Source organism: Herpailurus yagouaroundi, unplaced genomic scaffold (assembly GCF_014898765.1).
Source record: "Herpailurus yagouaroundi ecotype Mexico unplaced genomic scaffold, PumYag 77, whole genome shotgun sequence".
Classification (NCBI taxonomy): Eukaryota; Metazoa; Chordata; class Mammalia; order Carnivora; family Felidae; genus Herpailurus; species Herpailurus yagouaroundi.
In genome coordinates this window covers 81,298,875-81,319,675 of record NW_024412388.1, presented here as the reverse complement: position 1 = coordinate 81,319,675, position 20,801 = coordinate 81,298,875, and the positions used below count along the sequence as shown (strand labels likewise).

Sequence of the window (20,801 nt, the reverse complement as noted above, 5' to 3'; positions counted from 1 at the left end):
GCCATAGTCCTGATGGCAGTTTCCTAATTCGTTTCTGCGGTCTTTTTCTTTCTTTCTTTCTTTTGCTGTCAGCAGGCAAAGTTTCACACAAGTGAAACTTCTGTGTGCAAATTAATAATAATAATAAATAGTAATAATGGCAAGTATTCATGGAGTAACACAATGTGCCAACCCCTGTGCTTATTCTATATTCCCCTGAATGCATTACCTCATTTACTCGTCTGAAAACCCCAGCTGGATGATAAGGTTGTTGAGGAAACTACAGCACAGAGAGGTGAGGTAGCACGCCCCTGGGGCTTGCACATGCAACCCATGTTGCATCACTCCCACGTAGTAGATCTCTGACTCATTCAGGAAAACATTTACTGTGAGCTGTTCTTTGTGCTTTTCCTTCCAGAAGTCTCCAAATAACAAAGTGGTGCTCTCATGAGATGTATCGTGAAGACGGAGTAAGGATGGGGCAGGAAGGCTCAGTGGAAAGAGGCTGGGTTCCAATCACATTGCCTCCAAAGACTGGCCGCGTGGCCGCCACCAAGTAATGTCACTTCTCAGTTGCCCTGTTCCACAGCTTGTAAAAGGCGTCTGCCTGCTCTTAAGTTCTGTGTTAAAAATGCTTTATGTTTGCCTTCTACTTTGTAGTGGACGAGTCACCCTCCTATTATCATGTTATGTAATCTCATCGGTTTATGACCATTCACTGAAGTCATCACCACGGGTACTATTATCCCCCTTTTACAGAAAATGCTAATCACTGAAGAAAAATGAAAGAGACTGAAGTATACTTTTAGGTGACAGAAAAGCTGGGTTACCTCCGTAATTTACTCTGAGAGTTGTCCAAGAACGTTAATCGCACCTTTGGCAGAAGGAACATTTTTGCTCCTTAAGTCAAAACTGAAGCCAGCACAGTTCAGCCCTGTGTCCTTCCTCAGCTAAGGGCAGCCGTTTGTCCCCCCACTAAACTGAAGTGGTTCCTTCTTTTACTGGAGATGTGAACCTGAGGTTCTACTGACTCTTCAAAAAGGTAAACAGAGTTTCCCTCCGCATAGGCAGGAAGGCATGTGGCAAACAACATGCCATGAATAGCCAGATTTATTTCTGGCATGCCTTCCTCATAAAGTTCTGATATTTATCAACTCAAAATTCAACAAGAACTCCTAAAACAAACTTGAGAGACTGGATGGTGAATAAATAACCCTGGTATTCACACTTCGCTCAAAACTAAAAGAAATACAGTGAAACCTGAGCCCAGATACATCCCCATACATCCAGGCATCCTTCCTTGGGATTACAGTAAAACTTGCAGGAAGCATCCCAAGCCTGTTTCATCTTGAGCTCTGTTTTTGGCAGGGACGCATGCCCAGTGAGGTGTACACACAAATAGCCTCTGGGCCTTCCAGGGCCTTGCAGCCACCCTTCAGAGCCATTCAGGAGTTCAGTAGTCACTAGCTGCAAAAGCTGCCAGTCTTCTCCAGGGTGGGGGCCAGGTGGGAGGTGGATGGAAAAAGGACCGTACCTATGCTGAGAGCTGTGCTGCCTGCAGAGCCATGGCAGTGCTGTCTGGTTTGTTCTTTTTAAATTTATTTGCTCTTTGCTCATTTTTAGAATAATGGCTTTATTATTCTATGCCCGTTATTAAAAAATTAAGCAACAGAGAGACAAAGCAAGGAGGGGCGCCTGGGTGGCTCAGTCGGTTAAGCGTCCGACTTCAGTTCAGGTCATGATTGCACGGTTCGTGGGTTCGAGCCCCATGTCAGGCTCTGTGCTGACAGCTCAGAGCCTGGAGCCTGCTTCGGATTCTGTGTCTCCCTCTCTCTCTGCCCCTTCCCTGCTCACACTCTGTGTGTCTCTCTCTCAAAAATAAATATTAAAAAAATTTTTTTTAAAAAGAAAGCAAGGCAATCACTCTGGTCCCACTCCTCAGAAATAACCATTGCTAACATCATGTGGACCGTACCCCAACATTTCTCTGCAAGTATATCAGACAAAAGGAAGGAAGAGTGGATGGGCAAACATATGTTATAAAATGGAACACTCTATGTGTTATTTTATTTCTATTTTTTTACTTATTTTTAAAGATTTTAATTTTTTTTAATGTTTATTTGAGAGAGCGAGAAAGACAGAGAGACAGCAAGAGAGCGAGAGAGAGAGCAAATGAGCAGTGGAGGGGCAGACAAAGAAGGAGACAAAGAATCCAAAGCAAGCTCCAGGCTCTGTTCTGTCAACACAGAACCTGATGCAGGGTTTGAACCCACAAACTGTGAGATCATGACCTGAGCTGAAATCAGATGCTTAACTGACTGAGCCACCCAGGCACCCCTAAAGATTTTATTTTTAAGTAATCTCCATGCTCAACATGGGGTTCAAACTCACAACCCTGAGATCAAGAGTCACATGCTCCACTGACTGAGCCAATCAGGCACCCTTCCCTATGTTATTTTAAATAAAAATACTAATGTTAATTTCACTTCACCAGAAGAAAATGAAACTAAACTGGAAGTAAAGGAATATTTGAATTTTAGGCAAATGTATCTTCATAAATTATCCTTAGGTTTCTAAAAGAATCTTTCTAAACTCAGCATTAAAAATGTTAAAAGAAAAAAAATGTTAAAAGATCACTTACTGGTTTTATTTGTTTATTTAACACTGTATCTTAAGTTTAGGCAACACTGGTGGTGAAAGATGGGTGGTCTTTCACCCCAGGGGATCACCATACACAAGACCATTCTTTCAAGTTTAGGAGAAGTAGCTGTTCTGTCTAATTCATAGAAACACAAATAGAAAGTCAAGCAAACTGAGGAGACAGACGAACATGCTCCAAATGAAAGGAAAAAAAAAAAAAAAACAACTCAGAAAAAGAACTAAATAAAATGGAGATAATCAATCTACCTGATAAAGAGTTCAAAGTAATGGTCATAAAGACGCTCACCAGACTGGAGAGAAGAGTGGAAGAACTCAGTAAAAACTTCAACAAAAAGATGGAAAACATAAAAAAGAACCAATCAGAGTTGAAAAATATGATAACTGAAGTAAAAAACACACTAGAGGGTATCAACAGTAGATTAGAAGATATGGAAGAATGGTCAGTGATCTGGAAGACAGATTAGAGTGGGAGGCGTCCAACCTGAATAGCAAAAAGGAAAAAGAGTATTAAAAATGAGGACAGACTAAGGGATCTCTTGGACAACTTCAAGTAAATAAACATTATAAGGGTCCCAGAAGGAGACAAGAGATAGAAAGGGGCAGAAAACTTATTTGAAGATATAATGGCTGACTACTTCCCTAACCTGGGGTAGAAAACAAACATCCAGGAAGCACAGAGAGTTCCAAACAAGAGGAACCCAGGGAGATCCACACCATGACACATAATTGTCAAAAGTTAAGGATAAAGAGAGAATTTTAAAAACAGCAATAGAGAAGCAATTAGTAACACACAAGAGAAACCCATAAGACTATCCATTGATGTTTAGCAAAAATTATGCATGCTAGAAGGGAGTGGCATGATATATTCAAAGAGCTGGAAGGAAAAAAAACTTACAACCAAGAATACTCTACTCAGCAAGGTTATCATTCAAAAGTAAAGGAGAAATAGAGAGTTTTCCAGACAAAGAAAAGTTAAATGAGTTAATCACCACACAACTGGCCTTACAAGAAACATTGAAGGAACTCCTTTAAGTGGAGAACAAAAGGCCATAACTAGAAGTAAGACAGTTACAAAAGGAAAAAGTTTCACTGGTAAAAACAAACAGGGGCATCTGGATGGCTCAGTCGGTTAAGTGTCTGACTCTTGTTTCAGCTCAGGTCATGATCTTACAATTGGTTTTTGTTTTTTTGTTTTTTATTTTTTTTAATGTTTATTTATTTTTGAGACACAGAGAGACAAAGCACGAACGGGGGAAGGTCAGAGAGAGAGGGAGACACAGAATCTGAAACAGGCTCCAGGCTCTCAGCTGTCAGCACAGAGCCTGACACGGGGCTTGAACTCACAGGCTGTGAGATCATGACCTGAGCCAAAGTCGGAAGCTCAACCAACTGAGCCACCCAGGTGCCCCCATGATCTTACAATTGTGAGATCAAGCCCCATGTCTGGCTCTACCCTGAGTATGGAGCCTGCTTGGGATTCTCTCTCCCTCTCTCTCTCTGCCCTTCCCCCACTCAGTTTTTTCTCTCTCGAAATGAACACTTTTTAAAAAAGCAAACATATAGTAAATGGAGTAGAGCAATCATTTATAAAGCTAACATGAAAGTTATAAGACAAAAGTAGTAAAATCAATTATACCTAAAGAAATTAGTAAGAGGACTCACAAAACAAAAAGATGTAAAATAGGACAACATATACATAAAATATTGGGGAGGAGTAAAAAAAAAAGTTCTTTTAGAATGTGTTTGAACTTAAGGGACCATCAACTTAGTATAGACTGCTTTATACTTAGGATATTATATATGAACTTCATGGTAACTACAAACCCTATAATAGATACACACAAAATAAAGAGAAAGAATACCACATGTAACACTAATGAAAGTCATCAATCATAACGAGAGTCAGAGAAAAAGAAACAGAGGAGAACTACAAAAACAACAAAATGGCAACAAGTCAATAAATTGTTTAAATTTAAGTGGTCTAATTGTTCTAATCAAAAGACATAGGGTGGCACAATGGATTAAAAACTAAGACTTATCTATATACTGCCTACAAGAGACTCACTTCAGACCTAGACATATACAGACTCAAAGTGAAAGGATAGGAAAATATCTGCCATGCAAATGGAAGAGGAAAAAAAAAAAACTAGGATAGCAATACTTGTATCAGACAAAATAGACTTTAAAACACGGGCTGTAACAAGAAATGAAAAAGGGCATTACATGATGATAAAGGGATCAATCCAACAGGAGGATTTAACAATCATGACTATCTATGTATTCAATGTTGGAGCACCTAGACATACAAAGCAGATATTAATAGACATAAAGGGAGAAACTGACAGTAATACGATAATAGTAGTGACTTTAACACCCCACTTACATCAGTGGATAGATATTCAGGCAGAAAATCATTAAGGAAACTGTGATTGACACAGTAAACCAGACGGACTTAAGATATATATACAGAATATTCCATCCAAAACCAACAGAATACATATTCTTTTCAAGTATACGTGGAACATTCTCCAGGACAGATCACACGTTAGGCCACCAAACCAATCTCAACAGATTTAAAAAGACTGAAATCATATCATGCATCTTTTTGGACCACAACAGTATGAAATTAGAAATCAATTACAAGAAAAAACTGGAAAAAACACAAACACTTGGAGGCTAAACAACATGCTACTAAACAACCAGTGAGTCAATGAAGAAGTCAAAGAGGAAATTTAAAAATATATTAAGACGGAGTACCTGGGTGGCTCAGTTGGTGAAGCGTCCAACTTCGGCTCAGGCTATAATCTAGCAGTTTGGGAGTTCGAGCCCTGTGTCAGTTTCTGTGCTAACACCTCAGAGCCTGGAGCCTGCTTCAGATTCTGTCTCCCTCTCTCTCTGCCCCTCCGCAGCTTGTGTTCTGTCTCTTTCTCTCAAAAAAACAAAATAAAACAAAACAAAAACAAAAAACAAAACAAAAAACCCCACCCCAAAACATTAAAAATATGTAAAGACAAATAAAAATGAAAACACAACAGTCCAAAATCTCTGGGATACATCAGTAACAGTTCTAACAGGGAAGTTCATAGTGATATAGGCCGATCTCAAGAAACAAGAAAAATCTCAAAAAAACCCCAACCAAACCTTACAGGTTCTAGTTCTAAAGGAACTAGAAAAAGAACAAAACCCAAAGTTAGTAGAAGGAAGGAAATAATAAACATCATATCAAATAAAATAGAGATTTAAAAAAATAGAAAAGACCAATGAAACCAAGAGCTGGTTCTTTGAAAAGATAAACAAAATTGATAAACTTTTAGCCAGACTCATCATGAAAAAAAGTTGACCCAAATAGATAAAATCAGAAATAAAAGAGCTGACGCCACAGAAATACAAAGGGTTTTAAGAGACTACTATGAAAAATTGCAAACCAACAAATTAGACAACCTAGAAGAAATGGATAAATTCCTAGAAACATGCAATCTTCCAAAAGTGAATCAGGAAAAAACCAGACGATCTGAAAAGATCAATTAATAGTAACACAATTGAATTGCTAATCAAAAACCACCAACAAACAAAAATCCAGGACCAGATGGAATCACAGGTGAATTCCACCAAACATTTAAAGATGAGTTAATACCAATTCTTCTCAAAGTGTTCCAAAAAATAAGAGGAAGGAAAGCTCTCAGATAAGTCCTATGAGGCCAGCATTACCCTGATACCAAAACCAGACAGAGACACCACACACAAAAAGAAAACCACAGGCCAAGATCCCTGTTGAACAAAAAATGATCAACAAAATACTAGCAAACTGCATTCAACAATACTTAAAAGGATCATTTATCACAACCAAGTGGGGTTTATTCCAGGGTTATAAGGATGGTTCCACAAATCAATCAATATCATACGCTACATTAACAACATCAAGATAAAAAAAAAATGATCATCTCAATAGATGCAGAAAAAGTATTCAACAAAATTCAACATTTGTTCATGATAAAAACTCTCATCTAAAATGGGTTTAGAGGGGCGCCTGGGTGGCGCAGTCGGTTAAGCGTCCGACTTCAGCCAGGTCACGATCTCGCGGTCTGTAAGTTCGAGCCCCGCGTCGGGCTCTGGGCTGATGGCTCGGAGCCTGGAGCCTGTTTCGGATTCTGTGTCTCCCTCTCTCTCTGCCCCTCCCCCATTCGTGCTCTGTCTCTCTCTGTCCCAAAAAATAAATAAACGTTAAAAAAATATATATATAAAATGGGTTTAGACCATAAGAGACTCTTAAAAACTGAGAATAGACTGAGGGTTGATGGGGGGGTGGAAAGGAGGGGAAAGTGGGTGATGGGCATGGAGGAGGGCACCTGTTGAGATGAGCTCTGGTTTCTGTATGGAAACCAATTTGACAATAAATTTCATATTAAAAAATTTAAAAAAATTTAAAACAACAACAACAAAAAAGAAAATGGGTTTACAGGGAATATACCTCAACCTAATAAAAGCCATATATGAAAACCCACAGCTAGTAGCATACTTGATGGTGAAAAACTGACAGCTTCCCCTCTAAAATCAGGAACAAGACAGGGATGTCCACTCTTACCACTTCTTTCAATAAAGTACTGGGGAAAAAACCACAAAGGACTGGAAGTAAGTCCTAGCGACAGCAAACAGACAAGAAAAAGAAAAGGCATCCAAATTAGTAAGGAAGAAGTAAACTGTCACTATTTGCAGATGACATAATACTGTACACAGAAAGCCTTTAAGACTCCACCAAAAAGCTAGTAGAATAAATAAATTCAGTAAAGTTTCAGGATACAAAATTAGTATATAGAAATCTGTTTCATTTCTATATACTAATAACAAAGTAGCAGAAAGAGAAATTAAGAAAACAATTCCATTTACACTTGTACCAAAATAAATAAAATATCTAAGAATAAACTTAGGTGTGGAAGTGAAAGACCTGATTTTAGAAAATTATAAAACACTGATGAAAAAAACTGTAGACACAGAAACAAATGGAAAGACATACCACAACCATGGAATGGAAGAATCAATATTGTTAAAATGTCCATACTGCCCAAAGCGATCTACAAATTCAATACAATCCCTACTAAAATACCAATAATATTTTTCACAGAACTAGAACATATAATACTAAAATGTCTGTGGAACCACAAGAGACCCCAAATAGCCAAAGCAATCTTGAGAAAGAACAAAGCTGGAGGTATCACAATTCTAGATTTCAATATACACTACAAAGCTATAATAATAAAATCAGTATGGTACGGCACAAAATAGACACATGGATAGAACAGAGAGCCCAGAAATAACCCACACTTATATGGTCAATTCATCTACAACAAAGGAGACAACAATATTTAACTGGGAAAAGACAGACTCTTCAATAAATGGTGCTGGGAAAACTAGAGAGTTCTGTGCAAAAAAGTGAAACTGTAGCATTTTCTTACACACAAAGCTAAACTCAAAATGGATTAAAGACCTAAATGTGAGACCTGAAACCATAAAACTCCTAGCAGAAAGAGGCAGTAATCTCTTTGACATCGGCCTCGGCAACATGTTTCTAGGCATGTCTCTGAAGGTAAGGGAAACAAAAAGCAAACATAATCTATTGAGACTACAGGAAAAATAAAAACCTTTTGCACAGCAAAGGAAACTATCAACAACAAAAGGAAACCTACTGAATGGGAGAAGATATGTGCAAATGCTATATCTAGTAGGGGGTTAGTATTCAAAATATATAAAGAACTTATACTAAGTCAACACACACAAAAAACCAAATCACTCAATTAAAAAATGGGCAGAGGACCTGAATACACATTTTTCCAAAGACATCCAGATGGCCAACAGACACGTGAAAAGATGCTCAACAACACTCGTCATCAGGGAAATACAAATCAAAACCACAATGAGGTATCACCTCACCCCTGTCAGAATGGCTGGAATCAAAAAGACAAGAAATAAGTATTGGCAAGGATGTGAAGAAAAAAGAACCCTTGTGTGCTGGTGGTGGGAAGGAACACAAATTGGTGCAGCCACTGTGGAAAACAGTATGGAGTTTTCTCAAAAAATCAAAAACAGAAATACCACATTATCCAGTTATTCCACTATTACATATTCACCTAAAGAAGACGAAAACACTAATTTGGAGAGATCGATGTGCCCCTATGTTTACTGCAGCATTATTTATAATAGCCAAGATACGGAAGCAATCCAAGTGTTCATCAACAGATAATGGGTAAAGGAGGTGTAGCATATATACATCATGAAATGTTACTCAGTTATAAAAAAAAAAACAATGCAATCTTTTCCATTTGTGACATGGATGGACCTAGAGGGTATTATGCTGAGTGAAATAAGTCAAACAAAGAAATGCATATGATTTCACTTATATATGGAATCTAAAAAACAAAACAAAGAGCAGAAACAGACCCGAAAATACAGAGAACTGATGGTTGCCAGAGGGGGAGGGGGGCAAAATGGGTGAGGGGGAGTGGGAGACACAGACTTCAGTTAGGGAATGAGTAAGTCATGGGGATGAAAGGCACAGCATAGGGAATAGAGTCAATGGTACTTTAATAGGGTGTGTGGTGTCAGAAAGTAATTGCACTTGTGGGAGCACAGGATACCACAGAGCTGTGCAATCGCTATGGGGTACACCTGAAACTAACATAACACCATGTGTCAACCAGACTTCAATAATTAAAAAAAAAAAAAAAAAAAAAGAATAAAGATAGAGGTTTAAAGGAGATTCTGACTCCCCAGAGAGTAATTTCTAAAAAAAAAAGGAAGATGAGAGTCCCCTGCACACTTTGTCCCACCTCCTGATTTTAGTGAGTTTCATTGTTATTCTTTACAGTGTCTGCAGGGCCCCTCCCGATCCCTCTAATGCTGTTCCTTCTGCTCAGACGCTCTTCCAGAGACCCAACTCTCTCTGTGAAGCTAACGTTTGTTGAATGATAAAGGTTTGCTTTTGGCAACCCAAGAACGTTTTCTAAATAATATTTCCTCACACAAAACCCAAACTCAGATGTTTGTTACCTTTGTTCTTTCGGTAGAATGTTAGGATTAAAAGGCACCCCAGACATCACCCAGGAACATCCTCTTCTTTTACTGATGAGGAAATGGAAATCTCAACAGGTCAAGTGACCAGATATAGGTGACAAACATGGATTAGGTCTTCACAGGCAATGCCCCTTCTTCCCACAAATCCAGAAAAAGCCAAATCAGGCACCCGCATCTTGCTGAACCTGACCTGTCATTGGCACTCTGCAAAGCAAACCCACCAGAACAACAATTTCATTAAAATTGATGAGGCGTGTCCAGGATACAGAGCTTTGAAGGAAGTGCTGCCTTGGTCCAATATGCCCTTGACCATCACAAAGGGCTCTCCTGTCCATTTATCTCCTTTGACCCGTGCATATTCAGTGAAGGGAATGACTAAGGCAGAAGGGAGGCTTGATCTTCCATAAGGCAAGATGCAACTTGTGGATCCATGAAATGGGAAATGCTTGTTCTGTTTTTTTTGACTTGGGGCTTTACTAGATAGAGATTAAATAGATGGGCTGTCGCTTTTAGTGGAGACCACTGGTTTCCTCTCCCCTTTACCCCTCTCCTTGACAAGCAACTCCAGGCAGCACCATGAAACCACTAAGGTACAGAACTGCAGTCCTACGGATCACCACATCGTAGTGCCATCACCCTAGATAAGCTCTTCAACCTCTGGGTAGGCCTCAGCTTTCTCGTTTGTACAAAGAGGGTGACACCACCTGATACGGAGCATCCCCGAGAGGATAAAGTCAGACTGCAGGTAGAATGTCTACCATGGCGCCTGGCATACCGTAAAAACTCAATAAATGGCTATTATCTATAGACTTTAGAAGACTGGTTCTTTAGAACCATAAAAGAATGTCACGCATCTCTGATCTGAAGCGCAGGACCATGGAAACGCCAAGAGGACACAGAGTGCGGAAATGGGAATGTTTACATGTTTTCATATACTGCACGGTTTGGGCAGATAATTTTAAGTCAAGTGTCTGTCCCTTCACGAACACGTTTTTGGTGGGCTTGGGGCTGCTAAGGCAAAGACTGACCTGCATGGTAAGGCCTAGTGACAGAGAGCCTGGTGCTCAATGGAAAGGTCACTGCTTGCAGAGAATGATTACTGGTTTGTACAATAGCTCGGCCCAGCTTGCAGCACAAAAGCTCTTAAGAAAAATGCATTTGCTTAAAGACGCTGACTGTAATTACAGATCTTTTCCTTCTGAAGCTTCGAAAGACTATCAGCCCTTCCACATTAGCATCCTCTGTCCATGGTCACTTCTCAGAAAGCAGTTTCCCTGGAAGTCCGCCTGAGGTGTTGGTTAGTGCAGCTCTAACGAGAAAGGGTAGCTCTTTTGAGCCGGAATTTCTGCTTTCTTTATTGCCTCTCTGCTAGTCTTAGCAGATGCTAAAAGCTGTGTGAGGGCGGCATGAAGCCAGGGCTGGTACTGAGAAAGTTCAGACCCTCGTATTCAATCACCCTTCCATCCACAGACAAGGTCGGGGCTAGGGGCAGGGCACTGAGCCCGGTCAGCAGCCTCGTGTTCTTGGGACCTCACCAAGCTTCTTTGTTGCCACCTTGATGGAGGCAAGACACGGGCACAGCAGACAGACCCCGACTGCCTTTCCCTGCCCCCACTGAGATGCGTCCTGATGAAGGCATTTGGCCTCAGCTGTCTCACTGCCCGGATGAATTGCAAGTATAGCAAATGCTCCTCACTGCCCTGCCCCAGCCCGACGCCAACTGAGGCTTTCTGTAAAAGGCAAAAGGAGGGTGAAGAGGAACCCACTTGACGAACTGTCAAAGCCTGGATCCACCTGCCAAAACTTTTAGGAACCGTCTGGCCCCACCTAGATAAGGAAGCAAACTGAACCCAGACTCCTTGTTTCCCCTTCTAGTTTCAGACCTTGCTCCTCAACCATCTATAGAAATGACACTGTAAATGGAAGGAGTGTCCAGCGACCACAAATACAGGTGTGGCAGCTTCCTCTTCCTCTGCTCTCTTGGCCTGTTTCTTTTCCCTGTGTACTTTCTCCTTTTCCTCTTCTCCACGTCCCCCACTCCAGGAGGACTCAGGCTGTGCACTCATTCCCTTACGTGAGATTAGGGGGCAATTGAGGGCTGGGGGCATGAGGACACCCAGTTGGCAACTCTTACTAGCTTTTGCTTTCCAAAATTTTAAGCTCTTTACCTCTTACCTACCAGTGGAGAAGGTGAAGGAAGGGGATTCTCGATATGAACTAAACGTCTCGGAGCCATAGGGGAGCGTGTAGGTCTTCTTCCACCCCTAGATTAGAAGATGAGACTCCCCTGGGCTGAAGGAAAGAGGAAAAAGAGATCTGTGGGTCCTGACCCGGGACACTAGGTCTCCTTTTTCTCAGCAGAGCATGAAGAAGAGGCAAGACTCTAACGGGAAGTGCTCACTCCTAGGGTCTGGGTTTGCCAGGAGCGAAGGACTTCCAGAGACACAGGCTTTCAGGGCTAAAACCTGAACCGTCTCACACAAAGCAGGAAGGTTGGTTATCTGACCACTACGCATCCAGGCAGACAGGACCATGAGGAGACTCGCAAAAGATTCCTGCTCCCCAAAACAAAGCCTGAAGATGGGAGGTCATGAAGAGGAAAGGTGGATGTCTAAGGGCAACCCATGTGTACTAATACTTGGGGACACCTGAAATCTCCTAAAAGCCCATGGGGGGATAGCCCAAGAGTAACAGCTGAAATTTACTTCCAGTCCAGTAATAATGGAGCTCAAGTCAGAAATTAGGTTAAGAGACACGATACAGTATTTTCTACACACCTGACTTTGTGATTGAGATTCACACCCATATGAAGTCAGGCAAGGATGACACACGGAAGTCGGGGGGCCCAAAGCACTGTCAGATTCCAGCCTGCAGCAGAACATGAATCAGTGACTGGGGCATCGAAGGGCCCTTTATTTCCTCAACCACTATGATGTGCACCTTTCAGGTTGTTGTCTACAAATACATCCTTTAGTCCCTGGCCACCAATCACTCCTTCCTCCCAAACTAGTCTCAATGTCGAGGACAAAGACGACTGGGGGATGACAGGAGAGGAATGTCCTCACAGTCACGGTCTTGCTTAGAAGGGTATGGAGGGGAAGGCACAAATTCCGAGGTGGGCGGTCTGAGCCTTTTGACAATAGCTGTTCCAGAAGCAGTCTCAGATAGAGAGAAATGACATGAAGAAACCTGCTTTCCATCATGGGGAAGATTAGATTTGGGGTAGGAGCTACTTCATGGATTAATTTCATTTCCCATGCTAAATGAATTTGGGAAATGTTGAAACTTAATCTATCATCTTACATTTTTAAAAATTTTTATTTAAATCCCAGTTAATATACAATGTAATATTAGTTTCAGGTGTACAATATAGTGATTCTACACTTCCTTAGAACAGCCGGTGCTCATCACAACAAATGTGCTCCTTAATCCCCGTCACCTACAGGATGGGTTAAATAACGTTTACATTTCTTAAGCACTTAGGGTAATGCTGAGAACTAAGTTCCGTCTTCCATTCTGAACCGCCTTCCCCAACTCAGCCCCACTCCTGGCCCTGAATCACAGATGACGGCAGGCCCAGCCTCAGTGGCTCAGCAAGCGTGGCACCCGCAGCAGACACAAGCTTGTGGATGAGAAGAACATAGTCTGTCTGAAGCTGCCACAGCCCCATATCAGGTGCTGTTCAGAGCAGTATTTTCATGTGTCACCTGCTTACTTACGAGGAAACTGCATTTTGCTAACTTCAAAGGTAATTTTCATAAACCAAAGTTAAAAACACGGGCCATCTCCCTCAGCATATTTCCTGAGTGTGGTTAGAGCATGCCATGATGAGAAGGTACGAAGGACATTAAGGGGTTGCTTCATGGTTGCTCTGACTTGTGAAAAGAGACTTACAGTGAAGCACATGGTAATTCCTTGGGTCCGATGCCCTTTGAACCAGTGTTGTTGGAAAAAGTCCCAGCTGCCCTTGGTAGGAGGTGACACAGTGGCCCTGGACTGCTGAAAATCGGTGTGAAGAGCCAGAAAATGAGTTCTAGGTAAGGAAAAGAGGGGCCAAATGCATTGCTGTGCAGGGCATGTGTCCTTAACTTCAGGCTACAGTCCTTTCTGGTGGTCTGATCATGGGTTTGGATGTGAATGTTGATTTCCGTCACCGTCACCCTTCGTGAGAGGGAAACCTGGGCATTATCCTGGACCGTGGGGACTGGCAGCACCACTCCTATTTCGACTGCCTCCAGCAAGTCATTAGTGCAGTGGTTATGGCTGAGGGTGGGTGGGGAAGAGAAAGGTGTATTTTGAGGAATTCTCTATGGATGCTGATACACTTCTGAGCAGGCTTCATGAGTAACCCCAGTAGCTCCACTCTAAATGCACAGGACAGAAGCAGAGCTCTTCACTTAGTGGGCCGATAATCATGATAGTGACTTCCATGTAGTCAATACCTGCCTCGACACGTCAAGCACAAAACTAAGAGCGTTGCAAACATTATTTATTTATATATAATCCTGGGAGATAGGCATTGTTCTACCCAATTTGGCACATGGAAGACTCCCAGTATTTGATGAGTGAATAAGTCAACGAAAGTAAGCAAATCCCCCCCTTCCCCTCACAAAAGAAACTAACACTTATGGAGCATGTACTGAGCCAGACACCATGCTATCACATTTATATGTATTCGCTGGGCTGACCTTCTCACTGCCTATGAGATAGGTTTAAGAATTTTGCTTGGGGTGCCTGGGTGGCTGAGTTGGTTGAGTGTCTGACTCTTGGTTTTGGCTCAGATCATGATCCCAGGGTTGTGGGATCAAGCCTCATGTCAGGCTCTGCGCTGAGCGTTGAGTCTGCTTAGGATCCCCCCCCCCACCTCTCTCTCTCTCTCTCTCTCTCCCTCCCTCCGCCCCTCTACCCCCTAGATCTCTCTAAAATAAAATTTAAAAAATTCTTTAAGAATTTTGCTTTATGTGTAGGAAAACCGAGGCTGAAAAGTTAAACAACCTGTCCAATGTCACACAATAAGTGGAAGAGCCCAGACCTGCCTTTCTTCTTTCTACTTTATCAAACTGCTGGGAAATGGGTATATGGTCCAGACCCAGGGAGGGGGAAAGAGGGGGAGGAAGAAGGAGCTTTCATCAGATATGGATAAATGTCTTCCAGAAAAAGGGACTAAAGTGTGAGAAGAGAAGAGGCTTGGAGAAGGAATCTGAGAGCTTGGAACCATTAATAAGAACGGAGATCCCACCCATTTCAGGATCCAAATGTTCCCCACTGTTTTGCTCAGGAGCATGAGACTGACTTCCATGGTGCCCAAGGAATGGAGGAGATTTACATATGGTTCTGCTTAAAAGGTAAGCTAGGGCAGCTCACATTGTGTAATGTGGCATACCTGTCTGTCCCCAGTGTCTCAATGATGTTTGTGAGGCGGAGAGAGAAAACGATACGAGGTAGAGAAGAGGATAAAAAGAGCCGACCCCGGTTGAGGCTCTGAAGCCCACTGGACCCCAGACTCTGCTATCATGAGGTGAGGGTGTGCCACGATCTCTAGAATTCTAGGGTCTGGATTCCTACCCTGTGGAAGAAATGCCCTAATAGACTGCGGGAGACCTGGGTTTGAATCCTGGTGTGGGGTAACCTTGTATTTGTGTTTCCATGGCCAGAGACTTCCTTTAGGATATTACCTCTCATGTGCTCCCTGAAGGGGAGGCTGACTTAAGGTAATTTGGAGGGGTAGGAGGAGACCTCAGGCTGGCTCAGCCCTTTGTTCTTCTCTTTGGGATCCACCTGTCACTGAGAGAGCACCTTCTTAGCTCCTCAGAGGTAAGCTTACAGAGGAGAACCCAGAGGCAGGTCTACATCATTGGCTGGGCCAGGGAGAGGGTGAGTTGGTCTGTTTCAGGAATGAGACATTAATAAACTGTTCCTACAATACATTTTCTGACACACTTCTTAGGTACTCAAGGTGATTTTTTTTTTTAATGTTTTAAGGCATTTTTTAAAAGACTTTTTTTTTTTTTTTTAAAGAAATCTCTGTACCGAACAAGGGGCTCAAACTCACAACCCTGAGATCAAGAGTCACACTCTCCACCAACTGAGCTAGCCAGGCGCCTCTCAAGGTGATATTTTTAATCCTCACCTGCTTAACTCTTGTGTCTCTCAGTTGTTCAGAACTTGGACAAGGATTTATTAGGTCTCCAAAACTTCAACACTCAGCTCTGTTACTTTCTTCCTGTCCTAGAGCAGGCTGCTACTTAACTTGTACGAACCTGACTGCATCATCTATTTAAAACAAAAACAGACAAAAAAGGATAATCATACCTTCCTCACAGGATTATTTGTGAGATGGAGATGGTTAATACATGTATTTACCACAGTGCTTGGCACAATGCAAGTGCCCAGTAAGTGGAGGTATTCTTGTCTCCAGGAGTTACACCCCATGGAGAGCCAAGGTAATAATGCCTAACAGTTGCCTCTCTGGAGGGTTTTCTGATTAGCTGAGGGCTGCATGCACAGCCTACCCTCCCTACCCCATGGTGATGCATTCACTCAACAAATATTAATTGCCTCTCTGAGAAGACAGAAGAATTTCAAGTCAGGAAGGACTTCAGAGTCCAACCTGAGATGGCAGCTGTTCACTGGGCCTTACCCCCAAAACAGGAGAAGCTGCTATGGCCCACTTGGGGAAGAGGGCTTTGGGGCCTCACCCTCCTGAGCTGTGACTCTTGTCACACCCACAGCAGGTGGGAGCTGGGCTCCAGAGAGGCTGTTCCCAAGGAAGGCACATACAGCCATGGCCCTAAGCACAGCAGGTCCAGAGCCATGCACCAGGCAACGTGAGGAGACAGTTCGTTTTCCCCCAGACAGTCTGGGGCCCCTGACAAATAGGTGTCTCGATTCCTTTCTATCTAAAGCCAGGGTAGCAGCATTTGCCACCAAACAGCTGGGCTGTGAGGATTACCATCGACTATAAATGGGCTTTAATGTAAACTATCATATTGACACACATGTTAGCTTCTTCCTAAAACACGCACACTTGGGGGCACCTCTGAGGGCCCTCACCATCAGCTGGCTGCCCCAGAATAGCTGGGGAGTGGCAGGATCCAGAACCGCTGTCACTGAGGGAATGGCTGTCTGGACGCTCTGGGATGATGCTACCTATTATGGCAATGTCCGCTACCAAAAGCACTGTGTCCTTTTAAGACCCTTTACATCATTTTCATAATTTAGCTAGAGAAATTGCACAATATTCATCACTGTTTTTTTTTCCATGAGATGTACATGCTGCCCTGGGGAGAGAGGAGAGGAGTCACTGGAGATCTGCCAGTTGGCTTGGGATGAACCAGAACCTGACATGGACGGGTCACCGAGTGCCTTTGCTATTGATGGACTATGAGAAAGAGGGTCATTGAAACCAAGCTAATGCAGGGAAAGTCAGCAGTGGGGAGAGAAGGCTTGGAGATATTACAAAATCAAGCCCGCCAAAGGCTTGGAAGACAGAGACCAACATTATGTGCACTGAAAGAAAGGGACTGGCAGGCAGTGTGGGGTGCGGGGGTGGGCTATGAAGAAGGGAAGGGAGAGATGCGTGTGTTTTCCGGGCAGCAGCAAGTTTTTCTCTGCCCCGGACTGGACAGGATTATCTGGGGCTTTTCGGGCCGGTATATCTGTTACTCGGGAAGACAGGAAGCCACAGGCATTTCTGATTAACTTAGTCTCTCCTATCTAGACAGATGCCCAGGGACAGTAGGCTGTGGCTTTATGGCCTGCATTAAGGCGAACAGGAGATTTGGCAGATCTCCATCAGTCAGCCAGCCACCTGCACGATGGCCCACGGCAGGAAAGGAGGGACGTGAAAGCTGCCGGGCGGTACCGTGCTCTCCACTCGTGAGAATGACAGAGGTGATTGGCGTCTCATCAGTATGTTGTCACCAGTCATTTTGCGTACTTGCTGTTATCCCTGCGTAGCAGTGGTCCAGGGGAACTGCCAGGAGAGGATGCAGCCCCATGGCCCCCTCACGTGTTCGGTGTACTCCACGAGACTCTGACGCTGGAGATCGGGGCCACATGAACTGTGGCTCGCTGATCTTTGGGATCCCAGGGCAAGTCCTCACCATGGATGAAAAGTACAATGTGAAAAAAAACCAAGCCTGTCGTTTGGAATCTGACAGAGAAACATGCGGTTCAAATTTTCCCCACTCTGCGATGGGGCGGTGTGACCACCACACGGTCAGAAAGCGATATGAACACCTTGGGGTCACCTAAACTGAGCCTCTCATTCCATGGAAGCTCAGGAAGGTGGAGGGATTCACCCCAGCGCCACAAGGTAGGCAGAAGGCAGTTGCTGCGACATCTGACTAGGTGTTGCTTTACCCAGGAGCTCCTTCCAGGACACGGAGCGGGAAGAGTCATCCTCAGATGGTTTGCCCAGAGCCCACAGCTCACTTCCTGCACCCCCTTTCCCACTTCTGCTGGAAGAACAAAGGATCAAAGAGGAATGCAATGCTCAACGTGACAAAAAGACACATGTTAAACAAGAGTCAAGTAGTCCACACAGTAAAATGTTAGTTAAGGCAGGAAGAACTACAGTTGAACAGGACAGCCAACCCGGAGTGACTCTGGCGGTACACCCACCGCAAAGTGTTCTTTCCCCACTTTGCTGACGCCCAACTGTGCGAGCACATTCACAAGCTTGGCAGCGTTGCCAGGCACAGCTTTGGCAGCCTGACGTCTTGACAGAATTATCAATTTGCGTCCTCAGGAAACGAAGTAAAACATCAATTTTAGTTCATAAATAGCACACTTTAGTAAAGCTTTAGTAACACACTATGTACTTGGCTGATTGGTTAATAGCTCTTTGTTGTATGTGACAAGGAAAACCCATGAAATTTTGCCATTTGCCTACAAGAATTGAAGACAGAACATTCTGGAATGTTGCAGGTCTGGTTGCAAACATCAGGAAGAGTCTTGTGGCCTACGAGTAGGTTTCAAACTTAGAGGAACACTGATCTAAAACTACCATCAGTGCTGGGATAGACATTCGTGTCATCAATGGACAAGAGATGTACACTCAGAGACACATTTCCATAAGGAACTGTGTGGACACCATAAGAAATAAGAGGTGTGTCTGCCATTGGGTTAGCTTGCAGAGCCCCACAGGGGAACTTCTCAGTCAGGCTCCTGGAAAGTGCTGGAAGGGAGGGGGAAGCTACAGGATCTGCTCCACTGGAAATCTCTGAGAACAGCCAGTCCATCCTCTCAGAAACTTTGACACTCGACTTGTCAGAGGGGAGGAGGTGGGCCCTGACAAGCCTTTTCTGGATCTATAATTGCATGATTCATCCTTCACCCTTTTCAATTTTTCTTGTCCTCCACCAAAATCTGCCCTGTAAACGATCTGCTCAACTGCCAGAAAACTGACTGGTTTGGACCCTGGCTTGGACAGGCACCGGAGAGATCACAGACAGGAGCTGTGACTCCCTCCTCTTGTTTAAAAATGCACAGTGGCGGGGCACCTGGGTGGCTCAGTTGGTTAAGTGTCCAACTCTTGGTTTTGGCTCAGGTTGTGACCTCACGGTTTATGAGTTCGAGCCCCACGCCGGGCTCTGTGTTGACAATGCAGAGCCTGCTTGGGATTCATTCTCTCTCCCTCCCTCCCTCTCTCTCTCTCTCTGCCCCTCCCCTGTTCGCTCTATCACTCTTTCTCAAAATAAATAAATAAACTTAAAAAAAAATGCATGGTGGTTAAGGGCTTGGGTCTCAGAGACAAAATAGATATGGATTTAAATCCTAGTTCTACTAGCTATATGCCCTCTCAAGCTTTAGTTTCCTTATCTATACATTGGAGGTACTATCTCAGAGGGCTGTGGTGAAAACGAACAACAATGGACATGAATGCAGGAAGATTACTTAGCTTACAGCTGTCAGCAGAGTGAGTGCTAAAAGCCCACTGCTCCTGCTGCTGTTACTAGCCGCTGACCTCCAGCGGGTGCTCTGTGCTCTATGGCAAACGCGACGTCTTCTGTGACACTCTCCTAACCACCGAGATTCTCCTTTCCTCAACTTCCATTGTCCCCGTTCCAACACTTCAACACGCACTTCTCCGCACAGTTATGTAAAGATCTCATGCAAATGCCTCGTACTGTTTCCCCGTCCCTCAAACTAGCTTGTCAGCTCCTGGAAGGCCTGGCTTTGCTGTATATTGGTTCTTTCACCACAGTCCCCTTCCCCTTGATGCTGGGGTTCAAGTGGTTCGAATACACCACAAACAAGCAAATAAGTTGTTGGATAAATAAACGGGCGAAGCACACACGTGTAATTTTTTCAGGTATGCACATATTTGGCATTTACGACACAGAGAGACAAGTAATGAGAAACGATGAGATGTGGGGTTTCATCTCCCAGTGTGCAAGTGAATTACCGCCCAGCCACAGGCTGGGTGTCTATAAAATGCAGCAACTACCACCTGCCACCCTCCCGGGGCTGGTGAAAATGGATTGGGCTTCTGAGCAGCAGCGGTGGAACACAACCAGCTCCTTGATGTTAAGTAAAGAAGAGTATCTGGGTTCTGATGCAAACAAATGGGGCTCATTCTCTTTCAGCCTTTCCCAGCTCTGACTGCACAAAACAAGGCAAATAAAATAGGTCTCAGCTCTCCAGAGAAATATTCTGGTAGCTCATGACAGTGCCAGGATATTTTTCAAAAGGCAAATCTAAATTCTTTCTCACTTTAGTTTTTTTTTAATTTTTTTTTCAACGTTTATTTATTTTTTCTGGGACAGAGAGAGACAGAGCATGAACGGGGGAGGGGCAGAGAGAGAGGGAGACACAGAATCGGAAACAGGCTCCAGGCTCTGAGCCATCAGCCCAGAGCCCGACGTGGGGCTTGAACTCACGGACCGTGAGATCGTGACCTGGCTGAAGTCGGATGCTTTAACCGACTGCACCACCCAGGCGCCCCAAAATTCTTTCTCACTTTAGCCTCCCTTTCCTTCGTCTCCTGCCTAAGGAGATCACAACTCTGACCACCATTATACGGTAACTAGCTTTATTCTTAAAATCTTTATTTTACTCTGCTTTCTAGTTGTTGATTTGTTTTTTTAAAA

General features: G+C 43.5%; 1 protein-coding gene across 6 annotated transcripts in view; it reads right to left on the bottom strand.

The window, feature by feature from the left end:
- SLC44A3 (solute carrier family 44 member 3) overlaps positions 1 to 20,801 on the bottom strand; it is a 339,154-nt gene that overhangs the window by 21,042 nt on the left and 297,311 nt on the right. The window lies entirely within an intron of this gene.